A 15,042-nucleotide genomic window follows, 5' to 3' on the forward strand; every position below is an offset into this window, starting at 1 on the left:
CCAATGGCAGGGCCATCTGGATTTTGCTTTAGAAATTTAGTGACAGGGATCCCTGGGTGGCGCAGCAGTTTAGCGCCTGCCTTTGGCCCAGGGCGCGATCCTGGAGACCCGGGATCGAATCCCACGTCGGGCTCCCGGTGCATGGAGCCTGCTTCTCCCTCTGCCTGTGTCTCTGCCTCTCTCTCTCTCTGTGTGTGACTATCATAAATAAAAAAAAAGAAGAAGAAGAAGAAATTTAATGACAAAGATGATTCTTCCACCAAGTATTTTGACCACTATAGTCTAGATTTGGTGGAGACTGCTGCTGGAAATATGAGGTTGGGCTAGATAAAACATTCAATGGGACACTAGAGTACAGATTAGGCCAAGTGTTATTGTTCTGATATGACCTCATGACTCATGGTGCAACCTCGAATAACTTCTCTAAATAGCTTCCCTAGCTGTTCGATGGGTAACAAATTCATACTTCACAGAATATTGAAACTTAAACAGTATGCATAAACCAAATCTGGATTTGTTTTGGTGCTGTTTATTACTCAAACACTCAGAGATGGAAGCAAAGAAAGTTACAACTCACCACATACTGAGTTAGAGGATGGGGAATCTTCAGCATTTGGTAAGTACCTCAAACAAAGATGGCTGTTCACAATATAGTCTGTGTTTTGACAGTTGTGTCAATGACTAGCTTTTAATGGAATCAACTACAAGATATATCTAAATGACTGATGTTTGGCCTAAGTGGAAAAAACGATGGTTTTCAATAACCTAAGTGGTTAGGCTTGTATAGTTCTATAGACATGATGACACAAATGAATTCAAAGAGAAGCTTTTTATGTCATGAGTTTGGGGAAAACAGTAACTAGAGTCTAAAAATATATTATCTAACATTGGAAACAAATCTCTGGGTTTTTTGATGGCACAGCAGACAAAGTAACCAACTTTTAGGGGCTACTTTGTACAAATGTCTCTCTTTGAAGTAAACAGGGCTGCCTGTTTTGAGCAGCCCTGTTCTGTGTGTCTGTGTGTCTGTGTGTGTCAGTGTGTGTGTCTGCAGCACACACTGGTTGGATTTGTTTATGCTGCTACACTATAAGTACCCAGAAGTCAATAATTGTGTTTTCAGTACCTACTTCATAGGAATAAGTACTTAGTTGGTGCTTACTAATGGTTTTTGTTGTTAGTGCTGTGACTAATTGTAGCTTCTAATGTAATTACTGATTAAAATAGCTTTGTCTCGGTCATTGAAGAGAATAGAAATGTGTTGGGTCAGTGCTCTGGAGTACCTGACAAACACATGGGAGGATTCCAATGAGGGTCTTCCTAACTCTTGATTCTGATTTCTTCTCCTCAATCTCATTGCCCAAATTCAGGCTAACAAGATTATTCTTCTCTTCCTATCCACATCTGGCCAGTGGACCTTATGAACCTATTTGGGAGGCAGATATCAACAACCCAGTCTATCTGCTACTTCCTAAAGCCTTGCCTTGCTCAAGTTCCAATTCCTCAACGTTCCCTTGTTACTCTATGGTCACACTTGTGTTTCAGGTACCTAGTTCCATAGGCCAGTCTGAAACTTGCTTAGTGCTCTTGATTTCCCAAGGTGAAATGTGGCAACATGGGAATGTGAGCCATAGACCTCCAACTGCAGGGAGAATTATTGACTAAACCCAGTTGCTATGCTCTGAAGTACATCACTGTGCTTGGTCTGAGGCCATGCTTCCCAGAGCCAATGACTGAACATGGCAAGGATACTAAGGCACACCCATTTCTGGAAGGCACAGGACTCTTATAATGGGTGATTTTGACTTGAGGATGTCCCTATGGTCTTACCAAACATTCCATAGTACTGCACTTCAAACTTCCTTCTTTTCCTTTATTGGGCACAGATTTGTAATGTGGTCTGATGGTTCCCAGCATCTCCATATTCTCTCACAGCCTTTTCCCCCGTAACCACTGATACATTTAATCCTGTATTAGCATCTGTTTCTGAAAGGACCCAAAATAACATGTGGGAGGTCGGCTTTTATACTCAGGATGGTAAATTGTCTATAGGGATACCAATCCTATGAGGAGTTCTGGAATTGAAACAGCCCTTCAGAGTCATTCCATTGTCCCAATGATATGGTCCTTGGAGTTTTGTGTTGAGAAGGATTCTGAAGCTGCAGGGCTTTGGGAAATGTGCTGTCACTCCTTCCTTCTGTGTTCATGGTGCACATTGCTAATTGATCATGCCTATGTATAAAATAGAGCAGTGCTGAAGTAGTGATATCCACCGTAGGTCTCAGTACATATGGTAGAATGGTTGCCAAGCACTCGTAATTACATTTCAAACCTATCAGCAGAACCTAAATGTGAAACTGGTATATCAAGATGATTTGATTTTAGGAAGTTCAGTCCTTTACCAGGATCCCTTTGTCAAGTTTTTCTACTGACTCCTAGGAAATGCTCTCACGTTCCATGAGTTTTTGTTGGTTGAGCATGCCATCTCCTTCATCTTTGCCCTTCCCATTTGTCACAATCACTACACAGCAGAGCATTTTCTATCATTCTTTTTTATGAAACAAATGTGTACACATTCCTTTAAAAGTCTAACACAGGGCAGCCCCGGTGGCACAGCGGTTTAGCACTGCCTGCAGCCCGGGGTGTGATCCTGGAGACCCGGGATCGAGTCCCATGTCAAGCTCCCTGCATGGAGCCTGCTTCTCTCTCTGCCTGTGTCTCCGCCTCTCTCTCTCTCTCTCTTTATGAATAAATAAATAGAATCTTTAAAATAAAAGTCTAACACAGGCAATATTTAAGGGTTTATAGTTTAAGAAGTCATTCCTTGCACGGTCTTTCACTTCTCCCCTAGAGAAGCAATCCTTCTGTCACTTTCCTAGCTACATCCTCTAGCATTTACTTCCATATTTATAAAATTTTGCATATACTACTATTTCTTGGTTCATCAACATAAGAAGGTATCCACTGACTTAACTACATTTACGTAAGTACTTAGGTCATCACCATATCCCACCATTTTCCTTTTTCTCAATACTCAACATAGTCACATGTTTTACTAAAAAATAATCAATGTTTATATTATTTTTATTATGCAAATATTCAATTCATTAGAATTGGGTTCAAACATATATTTCTGCTAGAGTTAATATTATTATTATTATAAATTTTCTTGGTTCCTAGAGCCTTCCTTTCTAAAGCCCGCTGTTCTCCTGATTCTATCTGGGCCAATTTTTCTCTTAGCTTGCTGCAAGTCTGCATTCCTAAGACTGTATCTTTGCCAGTCTTCTGGATAACATCCCATATTTTCCTATCTCTTGTGTCTTTCGCTTTCTTGGTTTACTCTTTCATTTTGATAGACTGTCTATACTTAGTTTGTTGCTCTTCCGTTTTTCTATCATTTCACTCTAGTATTTTCCAAAGAAAGATGTAGATTTATTGAGTACTTGCTCATATGAGAATGTCTTTATGCCCTTCTTTCACTTAGTTATATATTCATAGGATAGAATCTATAGTCTAATAGTAAATCTAAACATAGAATGAAAATATTCTCACCTCATTGTTTGTTTGTTTTTTAAGATTTATTTATTTACTTTGAAAGAGAGAGAGCATGCACAAATGGGGGCAGGGGCAGAGGGAGAGAAACTCTTTAGCAGACTCCCTGCTAAGCATGGAGCCCTTGGGGAGGTTCTGTCCTAGGAACCTGAGCCAAAACCAAGAATCAGTCACTCAAAGGAGCCATCCATGTGCCCATCCCCTCATTATTTAAAAGGCATTTTTATAGATTTCAATGTTGCTGTTGAGAAATCTAAAGCCATTCTGTTCCCAGTTCCTTTACAGTTGATCTTTTGTGTCCCTCCCCCTCCCCCACTGAAGCTTTTAGGATCTTCCTTTTATACCTTGAGCTCTGAAATTTTATCACAATATGCCTTTAAAAAAATATTTTATTTATTTATTCATGAGAGACACACAGAGAGAGGCAGAGACATAGGCAGAGGGAGAAGCAGGCTCCCTGAGCCGAGTCCGATGTGGGACTAGATCCCAGGACTCAGAGATCATGCCCAGAGCCAAAGGCAGACACTTAACCACTGAACCCCACCAGGTGCCCCACCACAATATGCCTTGATGTGATCTTAGCCTGGGTTCAGAGGCAGAAAATACTGTGCAAATATTGAAGACTGCTCTTGAAAACAGCATGTGTGAGGGATCAGGGGAGCAGCACTAGGCAGAAGAAGACATTGAACAGCGATGCATCTGATCAGAGGCTTCAGCTAAGCCTGTGGAGAGGTCTGGAGTTGGAATAGCACTTCCGAATTGTCCCACCTCAGGCAGGTAGGCTGGGCCCTTATGTGCTTTTCTCCTGCAGGCCAGTCATAGACGCGAGCCATCCCGAGAAGGGACTGACCTTGAGTGAGACAGTACTCTTGAGCTAATGTTAATTGCCCAAGGAGGAATCCTCTGAGAACCCTCAGCCACCAATGCACCCAGGACTCAGTTCTGTAGGGATATCTGGGGGGCATGCAGCAGGACTCACTATAACATTCATCTTATTTCCATAATCATGCTGAGCTTTTGCCAGCATGCTCTTAGTCTAAAGATCTGTGTCCTTCAGTTTGGGGAAATTTTCTTATGTTTGCTCTGTGATAATTTTCTCTCTTCCCTTCCCTGTTACCCTCTTTTTTTTTCTCCCCCATGAGTTATATTCTGTTTCTACAGGATTGACCTTCAGACCTTATCTTTCTTCTATTGACCATCTCTTGATCTTTTCTACTTATATCCGGAGAGATTTCTTCAGCTTTCTTTTCCAATACACTGGCTACAGTTATCTAATGACCTGGTGAGTATGAGAGATATGAGTGAGGCACAACAATAACTACTATGTGAATTAATAATCTTATGTCTTTCATGTCATTTTGCAGAACTTGGGGAGGAAGAATATAAAAATACAGGTGGTCTATCTGCAATTATGAACAAGGAAACATCAACTACAAACTCTCTATTCAGTCTGCTGTTGTTCCTCTTCAAATGTAATCAAAGAGAATCTACTCAACTCAAAGTGAAAGCTGACACCAGGCTATAATGTTCAGTGAAACCTTACCAAAGATCTCAGAGAAATTGAAACGCACTACCACACAGAGACATTTCAAGTTGGGTGTTAAATTTGGCTTCACTCGGAGTTCATGAATCCAATTCATTTCAAATGCATCAGGTGAGTGTTTAAGTAATCCTCACCTTGCCCCACATTTTGGGAAATGGGTCACATCTTCTCTTTAAGGGTCCTTGAGTACATCTCATCTCTTCTGCTTGTGTCTACCAAAACCAAAGAGATGAAAAAGGTCATCTTACCCCTAAAGGCTTTCCAGCACAGTTCTTATTTTTAACCCAGGATTGGTCTCTTTCCATGATGACTGATGGTAGGAATTTCCATTATCTCTGTAGCTCTAAGGCCTTTGACAGGGTCATGTTTTTCCCCAAGGGTGATCTCAGAAAGTCTTCCATAGAAGTCCTGTCAGACATCAGCAGTTTAGACCAGGGATTCCTCTGGTTCATTTTGACAATCAAGTCTACACATCTCTCCTGTTATTTTATGTTCTTGGCTCTCTTTCTCCATCAGGCAATTGTTTGAATGATAAAACACGCACATACACATGTACACAGAGGCATGTACACCCATCCCCCTCTAAAACCAAACAATAATGTATAGACATCATAGGAATCACACTCTGCAGAGACAAAGATTTACATTGAATAAAGTAGTCTTATACATCCTCCTGCATGTATAATTCCTCAAACTACATTTTCTCCAGAAGAGGGTCTTCCATCACATGGGTATAATCAATGCTTTCCCCTAACCAAGGACATTTAGCCTCAAAGTAACTTCAAGTATCTGTCTCCTGCTTATAGAAAATTGCTCCATTTAGAAGATGTGGAATTACATGATATGTTTTTTGTGTACTAGAAGCTTAATGTTTACAACGAATGACTGAAGCCAATCAGTATTGGATTCAAATTCCAGCTGGGTCACTTCTAAACAATGTGTCCTTGGATTAACTATTTGATTTTCTGTGATTTAGCTTTCTCATCTGTAAAAGGGGAATAGTTATAAGAACCTACCTCAGGTATTAAGATGTAAACTGGGAAATCTAGACTTATATACGTTATATGGAGACAACCAATTAAAAACCCATGGATGTCAAAGGTCAGAGTAGATTTTTAGCCCCAACTCAGAAGATGACTCCCTTATTTGGCTTGAATCCCCTATTTCAATGGGTTCAAGAGACAGAGGTCCCAAATTCAGCAGCTTTTTTCTCTTTTCCTCCTGACATGAGGGAGAGGCTTCAGGAATCCTCGGCCAATTTAAAGCTTGACCACTTTAAAGCTGACAATTGCCTGCCACTCTGCACTCTTCAAAAGATGAGTGATAATGAAGAGTTTCCTAATTACCAGGGTTTCAGGCTTGTCAGATTATAAATCTCTTCATGAGATGTAGCTAATTGCTCCTGTCAAGGAGAGAAATTTAGAAAGACCTAGATAATAAGCAGATATTGAATTCAGGATGACTATTTTTTATTGTTTCTGTCCATAGCCCTCTTACATAATAAATCTTCCATCTCTGTGTTCATGTGTAGGAATAAAGGGGGTTTTGTCCTTCCTCCCTCTACTTCAATGGTGTACTGGTAAGAAGAGAATTCTGTGGACTGCTAGTCCTAATCTTCACTGGAGGGTTTTAAAAATCAAAACCTGAAATTATATTGATAACATCTCTCTAGATTCTCTTTTAAGGTTCAATACCATGTATTGTGAAATCAACTTGGGATTTTTAAAACAGAAGACGAAATTTAAAATCCAATCCCACTATTTATAATATGTGGGAATGTGAGGACTTTAGTCATCACTCAGACACCCAGTTTCTTCCTATACAAAAGGAAAAGGATATCTACTTCACAGAGGTTTAAATCAGGTCAGTTAAATAAAACCACAAGCATAATGGCTCCCCATAGTAGTAATTTTTTTCTTGATATTAAAAAGGTTGAACTCTTCTTATTAGATGTATGTATATATATATATTTTTTTTTAATTTTCAGGTATTTTTTTTCCTCTGCCTTGTTGCCATTCCAAATCCAGACAAATAAACCTGGGGGAAAATGCTAAAGAAAATGCTTAATTCAATTTTCCATCACGATCAAAAGAAATGAATTTAAAGATCTATAAAATCCATCTCTCAGCTACATTTGCATACATGAGCAAACACTTCCATCCAAGGGTGTGTGACGCACATACATACATACAGATCATGTTACATTTAGTAAGTAAGCTGACCATTCATCAGTACAAATAATAGTACGAAGGAATATAGTGAAGGAATAATACTATGCAGAAAATAAAGCTTATGAAGTAGTTGTATATGTTCAAATGTGCTATAATCTCAAATATTGTTAAGTGAAAAAAAGTTAAATATTAAAAGCTTCAAATGTTAAGTTTTAAAATGAGATCAAATGTAAGTTGCTGGCAACTTCAAATAGACTGTTATAGATAATAGGTTGTTATATGTAGGCCTCATGGTAACCACAAAGCAAAAACTTGTAGTAAATACACAAAAGATAAAGATAAAGGAATATAAGCATACCACTGAAGAAAGTCACCAAACCACAAATGAGGAGATCAGATAAGAGGAAAGGAACAGAGAAACTATAAAAATAGTAAAAAAAACAATAAATAAAATGACATTCATTAATCGTGTTATGTCTTGATAATCTTTCCTTTTCCAGAATGTCATAGAATTAGAATCATACGATATGTCGCCTTTTTGGATTGAAGTCTTTTGTTTAGTAATATGCATTTAAGGTTACTCCATATCTTGTTATGGTTTGAAATCTCATTTCTTCTTAGCACTGAATAATATTCTATTGTCTAGCTATACCCCAGTTTATCCATCCACCTACTATAAAGGACATCTTAGGTACTTCCAAATTTTGGCAATTATGAATAAAGCTACCATAAACATCTATGTGCAGGTTTTTTTGTGTGGACATATGGTTTCAACTCCTTTGGGCAAATACCAAGGAGTGCTATTGCTAGATTGTATCATAAGAGTATGTTTAGTGTTGTAAGAAACCGCCAAACTATCTTCCAAAATGGTAACTTCATATAATTTTCACTTGTCATGAAATTCATCTTTTCATTTCTTTTCTATCATTTAAAATATAAAAAACCATTCCTAACTCATGTGACATATAAAAATGAGTGGTGGGCTGGGTTTGGCAAGTTCACAGCAGTAACTTGTCAGCTGCTTCCCTATCATCTAATTTAAATGACATTTTTTTCTCCTCTATGATATTGGACAAACTGGTTCATCTCTCTTAGCTTCAGAGTTCTCATCTTTAAAACTGAGTGGTTAGTGGGTCCAATACAACAGACTGTTTGAAGATTATGTTGAAAGACATACATCTGATACTCTTCCTTCTCCATACACGAATACATTTACATTTTGTTAGAGTTTTGTTAGTCAGAATTTTTTCAACTGCAACTAATGAAAATACCAATTCATACTGGCTTCAACAATAAAGGATATTTGTTAGTTTATACAGCCAAAAAGCTCAGGTATAGCTGCATCCAGAGATTTAGTCAATGTCATTAGGAAGAGATCTCTCTCCATTCTCCCATACTGCTTTCCACCTTGTTGACTATATTCTCAGACAACAGCTCCTTCCAGTGTTGATGGCTAGCAGCTCCAGGTTTATATTATCCCAAGCTTCTGTTCAAAAGAAAAGGGGCATATCTCTTTCAGGTGCTCAAGCAAAACATGAGAACTAGCTCTGATTGGACTGGATTGGCTTGATTTAGGATAAATATTCATCCCTAACCCATCACCGTAGTTGCATGGATATGATATTCTATTAACTAGATCTTTGTCATAGATCTACTTCTGGAGCAGAAGGTGGAAGAGAGGAGAAATCCGCCCCATCTAAAGATATGAACTAAGATTAGAAGAAAGAGGGCAGCCCTGGTGGCCCAGCGGTTTAGTGCTGCCTTCAGCCCGGGGCCTGATCCTGGATACCTGGGATTGAGTCCCACGTTGGGCTCCCTGCTTGGAGCCTGCTTCTCCCTCTGCCTGTGTCTCTGCCTCTCTCTCTCTCTGTCATGAATAAATAAATAAAATCTTAAAAAAAAAAAAAAAAAAAGAAGATTGGAAGAAAGATGGTTCCCAGAGCAAAATCAGGTTGCTGTTATCTGATAAAGGAAGGATGGTGGGCAGCAAAACTCAAAATGTAAACTCCAGAGATCTTACCCACAAAATCTGATTTCATTAGAAGTTTTCTCTTATTTTTTTGTTTGTTCTTTTAAAGATTTTATTTATTTATTCATGAGAGCAACAGACAAAGAGAGAGGCAGAGACATAGGTAGAGACACACGCAGAGGGAGAAGCAGGCTCCATGCAGGGAGCCTGAGGTGGGACTCGATCCTGGGTCTCCATGATCACGCCCTGGGCTGAAGGCGGTGCTAAACCACTGAGCCACCCTGGGCTGCCCTTATTTTGATTAATATTCAAAATACATAAAGAATGTATACAACTCAACACCCCAAAAAAGCAAACAACCCAATTAGAAAATGGGCAGAGGACTTGCACAGACATTTTTTCTAAAGAAGGCATATAGATGGCCAGTAGACACATGAAAAGATGCTCAAAATCCCTAATAATCAGGGAATGCAAACCCAAAACCATCTTACACTAGTTAGAATGGCTAAAATAAAAAAAGAGAAGAAATAAAAGTTTTGACAAAAATGTGGAGAAAAAGGAACCCTGGGACACTTGGTGGGAATGTAAATCGGCACAGCCACTGTGGAAAACAATATGGAGGTTCCTCAAAAAATTAAAAACAGAAATATCATATAATCCAATAATTCGGGATCCCTGGGTGGCACAGCGGTTTGGCGCTTGCCTTTGGCCCAGGGGCACGATCCTGGAGACCCAGGATCGAATCCCACGTCGGGCTCCCGGTGCATGGAGCCTGCTTCTCCCTCTGCCTGTGTCTCTGCCTCTCTCTCTCTCTCTGATGACTATCATAAATAAATAAAAATTAAAAAAAAATTAAAAAAAAATCCAATAATTCCACTAGTAAGTACGTGAAGAAAATGAAAACACTAATTTGAAAACATATATGCCCCCCTACATTTATTGCAGCATTATTTATAACAGCTAAGATATGGAGGCAGCCTAAGTGTCCATTGATAGACAAATGAATAAGGAAGATGTGATATACACACACACACACATATAAAATCATGCACATAATGCACATATATGTATGCGCATTGGAATATTACACAGCCATAACAGATTGTACCATTTGAGACAACATGGAACAATCTAGATGGTATTATACTAAGTGAAATAAGTCAGGCTGAGAAAGACAAATGGCATATGATTCCACTCATAAGTGGATTCTAAAAAAAAAAAAAAAAAAAACACCAAAAAACCAAAAACACACAAAAAACCAAATGAATAAACAAACAAAAAGTTAGAATCAGACCTATAAATAAGGAGAGCAAACTGACAGCTGCTGGAGGGAAGAGGTGGGGTCATGGGCAGAATGGAGGAAGGGGAGTGGGGAATACAGGCTTCCAGTTATGGAATGAAGTAATAGGAATACAAGGGCATCGGGCTCCCTGTGTGGAGCCTGCTTTTCCCTCTGCCTGTGTCTCTGTCTCTTTCTCTCTTTGTGTCTCTCATGAGTAAATAAATAAAATCTTAAAAAAATAAGAATACAAGGCACAGCATGGGGAATATAGTCAGTGATATTGTGGTCATGTTGTATGGTGACAGATGGCAGCTACACTTGTGGTGACCAAAGCATAATGTATAAACTTGTGGAATCACTATGTTGTACACCTGAAGCTAGTGTAACATTGTGTGTCAACTATACTAAAATCAAAACCAAAACCAAAACCAAAAACCCAAAGTGTCTGCCCTTATTTCTTTCCACATCTAGATCAATGTAATGAGGGATATTTGCATAACTGATGGTTCTGTTTTGCAGCTATTGGTTTTAGTGTGTGTTTCAAAGACACGAATCTTTCCAGTCTCTACATTGAGAGAAATGACTTCAGAGACTTCGATTCCTGAGATTGAATCTTTCAAAAGGTGTCGTGCGAATAATACTCCTCTTTCTTGTACCATTTCTTTATTCTCCACAAATTCCTACCCTCTGGTAATTCTACTGGATACTGAAAGCCCAACCAAAGTTTAAACTTTCTTATTAAAAATCTCTGCCCCAGGGGCACCTGGATGTTTCAGTTGGTTCAGCATCCAACTCTTGATATCAGCTCAGGTCATGAACTCAGGGGTGTGAGATAGAGCCCCGTGCCTCTTTCAGTGACTCTGCTTGGGATTCTCTCTCACTCTTTCTCTCTTTCTCTCCTTCCCCTTCTACCCCTGATCACCCCCACACTCTCTATAAATAAATGAAATCTTAGAAAAATCTCTGTCCTTTTATAGTCAGTAAAATCCACCCAATCTCAGTTCTTTTCCTTACATTCCAATTGGTCTGGATCTTTCTCTCATACCCCTGCTCTTGCTCTAGCTCTCTCTGAATCACTTTTTCCTTCACCTGCCTCCTTGTTATTCCCTAGTCTCACAGCTCTTCTTTTTCTGCACTTCCCCTCAATTGATTCCATTTGTGTTCATTGAGTGTCCCCTCAATTGATTCCATTTTGTTCATTGAGTGTCTACTGCATCTGGCTCTGGCTCTTCTCAATGGCTTTGAGAGGCAGTTGACATTACTCACATTTCACAGTAAGGACTGGTAGCTTACTAAAGGTCACATAGCTAGAAATTGGGAGGCTTGGAGTTCAGGCCTGGTCTATCTGATTCCCTTTTCACAATACCTTGCTCTATTGTTTTATGGCTCCTTGAAACAGACAATAGTGTACTAGAAATTACAAAAGACCTAGTCCCTATCTTCAAAGTGTTCACAGTCTAGTGGGGAAGACAAGCAATCAATTTAATTACAATGTAAGAGCTACAACAGAAACATGAATACATTCCAAAGTTACATCTAAGGCTCAGATCTCTTGCCTGAGATCTATGCCCATATCACCAAGGGCCCACTGAACACTTTCATTTGAATATTATTTTCATTATTTATTGGTGCCTAACTAACAAATCAACCAAAGCATAGTGGCTTAAAACAATGATTTATTATTTCTCATCAATTTTTGAAATGGCTGAGCTCTGCTGAGTGGTTCTTCTGCTGAAAGTCAACTGCCATGCTGGCACTCAACTAGGAGTTTGACTAGGGCTGGAATATGTGAGACGTACTCACATAGCTCCGCATCTCTCTCCCCATGACCTGTCATCATTCAGTGGTCTAGCCTGAGCTTCCTTATGTCATGGTGACTGGTTCCAAGAGGTCAAGTCTCTGTCTGTATCATGTTAATGTCCCATTGGCCAAACAAGTCACATGGCCAAACACAGAGTCAATATCGGAGGCAGCTAGGACGAGCATGACTACTGGAGCCATGGATCACTAGGGAGCTACCAATGAGATGTTCACCATAGGGGTCTAGTTTTTGCCTCCATATCTTAAACTAAAATCACCATATGCCTTCAAAACAATCTCATAATCTCTCAAGTTGTTTTTATTTCTGGTATCATTCTTTTTTTTAAAGATTTATTCATTTATTCATGATAGACACACACACACACACACAGAAAGAGAGAGAGAGAGAGAGAGAGAGAGGCAGAGACACAGGCAGAGGGAGAAGCAGGCTCCATGCCAGGAGCCCAACACGGGACTCGATCCCGGGACTCCAGGATGGCGCCCTGGGCCAAAGGCAGGGGCTAAACCGCTGAGCCACCCAGGGATCCCCTATTTCTGGTATCATTCTTAAAATTTAGGAGTTACTGTTGACTGCAAAATCTATCCTAGCCACATGTAATTAGTTCCCAATTCTTTTCAATTTATTCTGTAAATTGTTTCACATTCTTTTCTTTCTTTTTCATATACATCACTACCTATTTAATTCAAAACAGGCTACTAACTTAGAGGATGCCAGCTGTGTGCTGGTGCTCACTACCATGCTATAAAAAGAGTACAGGTATGAGGACATGATGTTTGTCATTTGAGTATTTGGGGGTGAATGGCTTGGGCAGCTGGAGTCTTGGGGCTGGTCACTCCTGACCAGGAGCAGCCTTATCCATTTGCCACAGTGAGCAATACAAACATCATTTTTCATATAAAAAATTTAGGCAGCACTGTCATAACTGAATCTCCTATCTTCTGTCCATCCTTCCTACCATCACCAGGTTAATCTTTTGTACTATAACAGGTTTAATGGCTTATGAAACCACTTCATATTTTACTCTTCTCTCAACAACATAACTTGCCTATTACACACAGTCAAAGCTGGCATCCAAAAATTTTCTGCCATCTGACTTGAACCTGTTTTTCAGTTTTTCCCACTCCTTCACTAAAACAAAACAAAACAAAACAAAACAAAACAAAACAACTTCCATCAAACTGATCTGCTTAGCATCTCCTAAGAATGCCTTCTTATTTTCTGTATCCCTGCCATAGGACAAGTCTACCCTCTTAGAAAACTTCCAAACCCCAAATGTCTTCTGAATCCATTTTGAGTTCTTCGTCTTCCATTAAGGCTACCACATTATTTTGGTTCAAAGTGAGATCTCTGTTTTGCCTCTGACCTCTAAGAAGATATTGTTTATAATTCTCCATTGTTCAATATAGTAGTGACTAGCCTTACATGGCTATTTAAATTTAAATAAAACTGAAATTCAGTTTCTCAGTCACACTAGCTCCATTTCTAATGGTCAGGTGCCACAAAGACTAGTGACTCCCATATTGGATAGCACAGATACAGAGCATTTCCATCACTGAAGAACATTCTATTGGAAAGCTCAGTCTATGCCACATTGTTGGCAGCTTATCATTATTTCTGACTTTGGATTGGATTTTCAATGACCAATTGTCATCTCTTACTTCTTTGTTGCTTCCTGTTATAGAACCTGAGAATCCCAGATACTTCTGTTTCTAGACTTTCTTGCAGGTAGGCTTGTCCTTGTGGCCCAGATCTGGTCAATGCAATATGAGTATGCTTGTTGGAAATTTTTTTAAAAGATTTTATTTATTTATTTATTTATTTATTCATGAGAGATAGAGAGAGAGAGAGAGATTGCCAGAGACACAGGCAGAGGGAGAAGTAGGCTCCATGCAGGGAGCCTGACATGGGACTTGATCCTGGGTCTCCAGGATCACACCCTGGGCTGAAGGCAATGCTAAACTGCTAAGCCACTGGGGCTGCCCTTGTTGGAAATTTTTGGGCAAAAATAGTTTTATATGAAAAAAGAGAAAAGTAAAAAAAGAGAGAGAGAGAGAGAGAAGTGTGCACTGAGATTTCTCTTACTAGATACCCCCTTGCCTTCAGGCATAGCCATATGAGAATGTCTTACCTAAATGTGTGGCAGCCATTTTATGCCCATGAGGGAAATACGACTATCTCAGAGACAGCTATGCAGAGCCCTGTGATGGTTAAACCACTCAATCAACCCTAAGACTGTTAGTCCCAAGACATCTTAGTATGTAGTTAACTGCACTGGCTTACTACTTAAGCCTCTCTTAGTTTTAATATTAATTATGAATGCTAATTCTTATGTCCTAACTACACCATTAGGAAAATTGTCTATATCTATGCCCTGCTTCTTCAACCACATTGCAAGAACATTTTTACAACATCTGTTTGACTCATCTATGGCACATAGTAGGTGTTCAATGAAGTCAGGGGACCAGACTGATTTCTTGCCGGTTTGGGAAGTCAACAACGACGGGCTCCTAAGCTGGACCACGGCTTGTGAATTTCTCTTCTGAAACTAATCTTAGCCTATGTGAAAAACTGTGTCATTTTAACAACAGCAACACTTCAATCTATATTCGTACCTGAGAGTTACACTAGAAAGGTGAGAAAGGGAGAAATATAGTCCTTCAGTTTTACCTCCACAATACACCCGGGACAGATCAATTTAAAAAA

General features: G+C 39.4%; 1 long non-coding RNA gene across 1 annotated transcript; it reads left to right on the plus strand.

Moving 5' to 3' along the window:
• The first annotated feature begins 455 nt into the window (after positions 1-455).
• On the plus strand, positions 456-7,213 carry LOC119864577. The gene is made up of 3 exons (XR_005374426.1): positions 456-616; positions 4,917-5,206; positions 7,083-7,213. It is a non-coding gene; the product is annotated as an uncharacterized LOC119864577 (long non-coding RNA).
• Positions 7,214-15,042: the final 7,829 nt, after the last annotated feature.

The sequence above is a fragment of the Canis lupus genome, chromosome 20, assembly GCF_011100685.1.
Source record: "Canis lupus familiaris isolate Mischka breed German Shepherd chromosome 20, alternate assembly UU_Cfam_GSD_1.0, whole genome shotgun sequence".
Taxonomy (NCBI): Eukaryota; Metazoa; Chordata; class Mammalia; order Carnivora; family Canidae; genus Canis; species Canis lupus.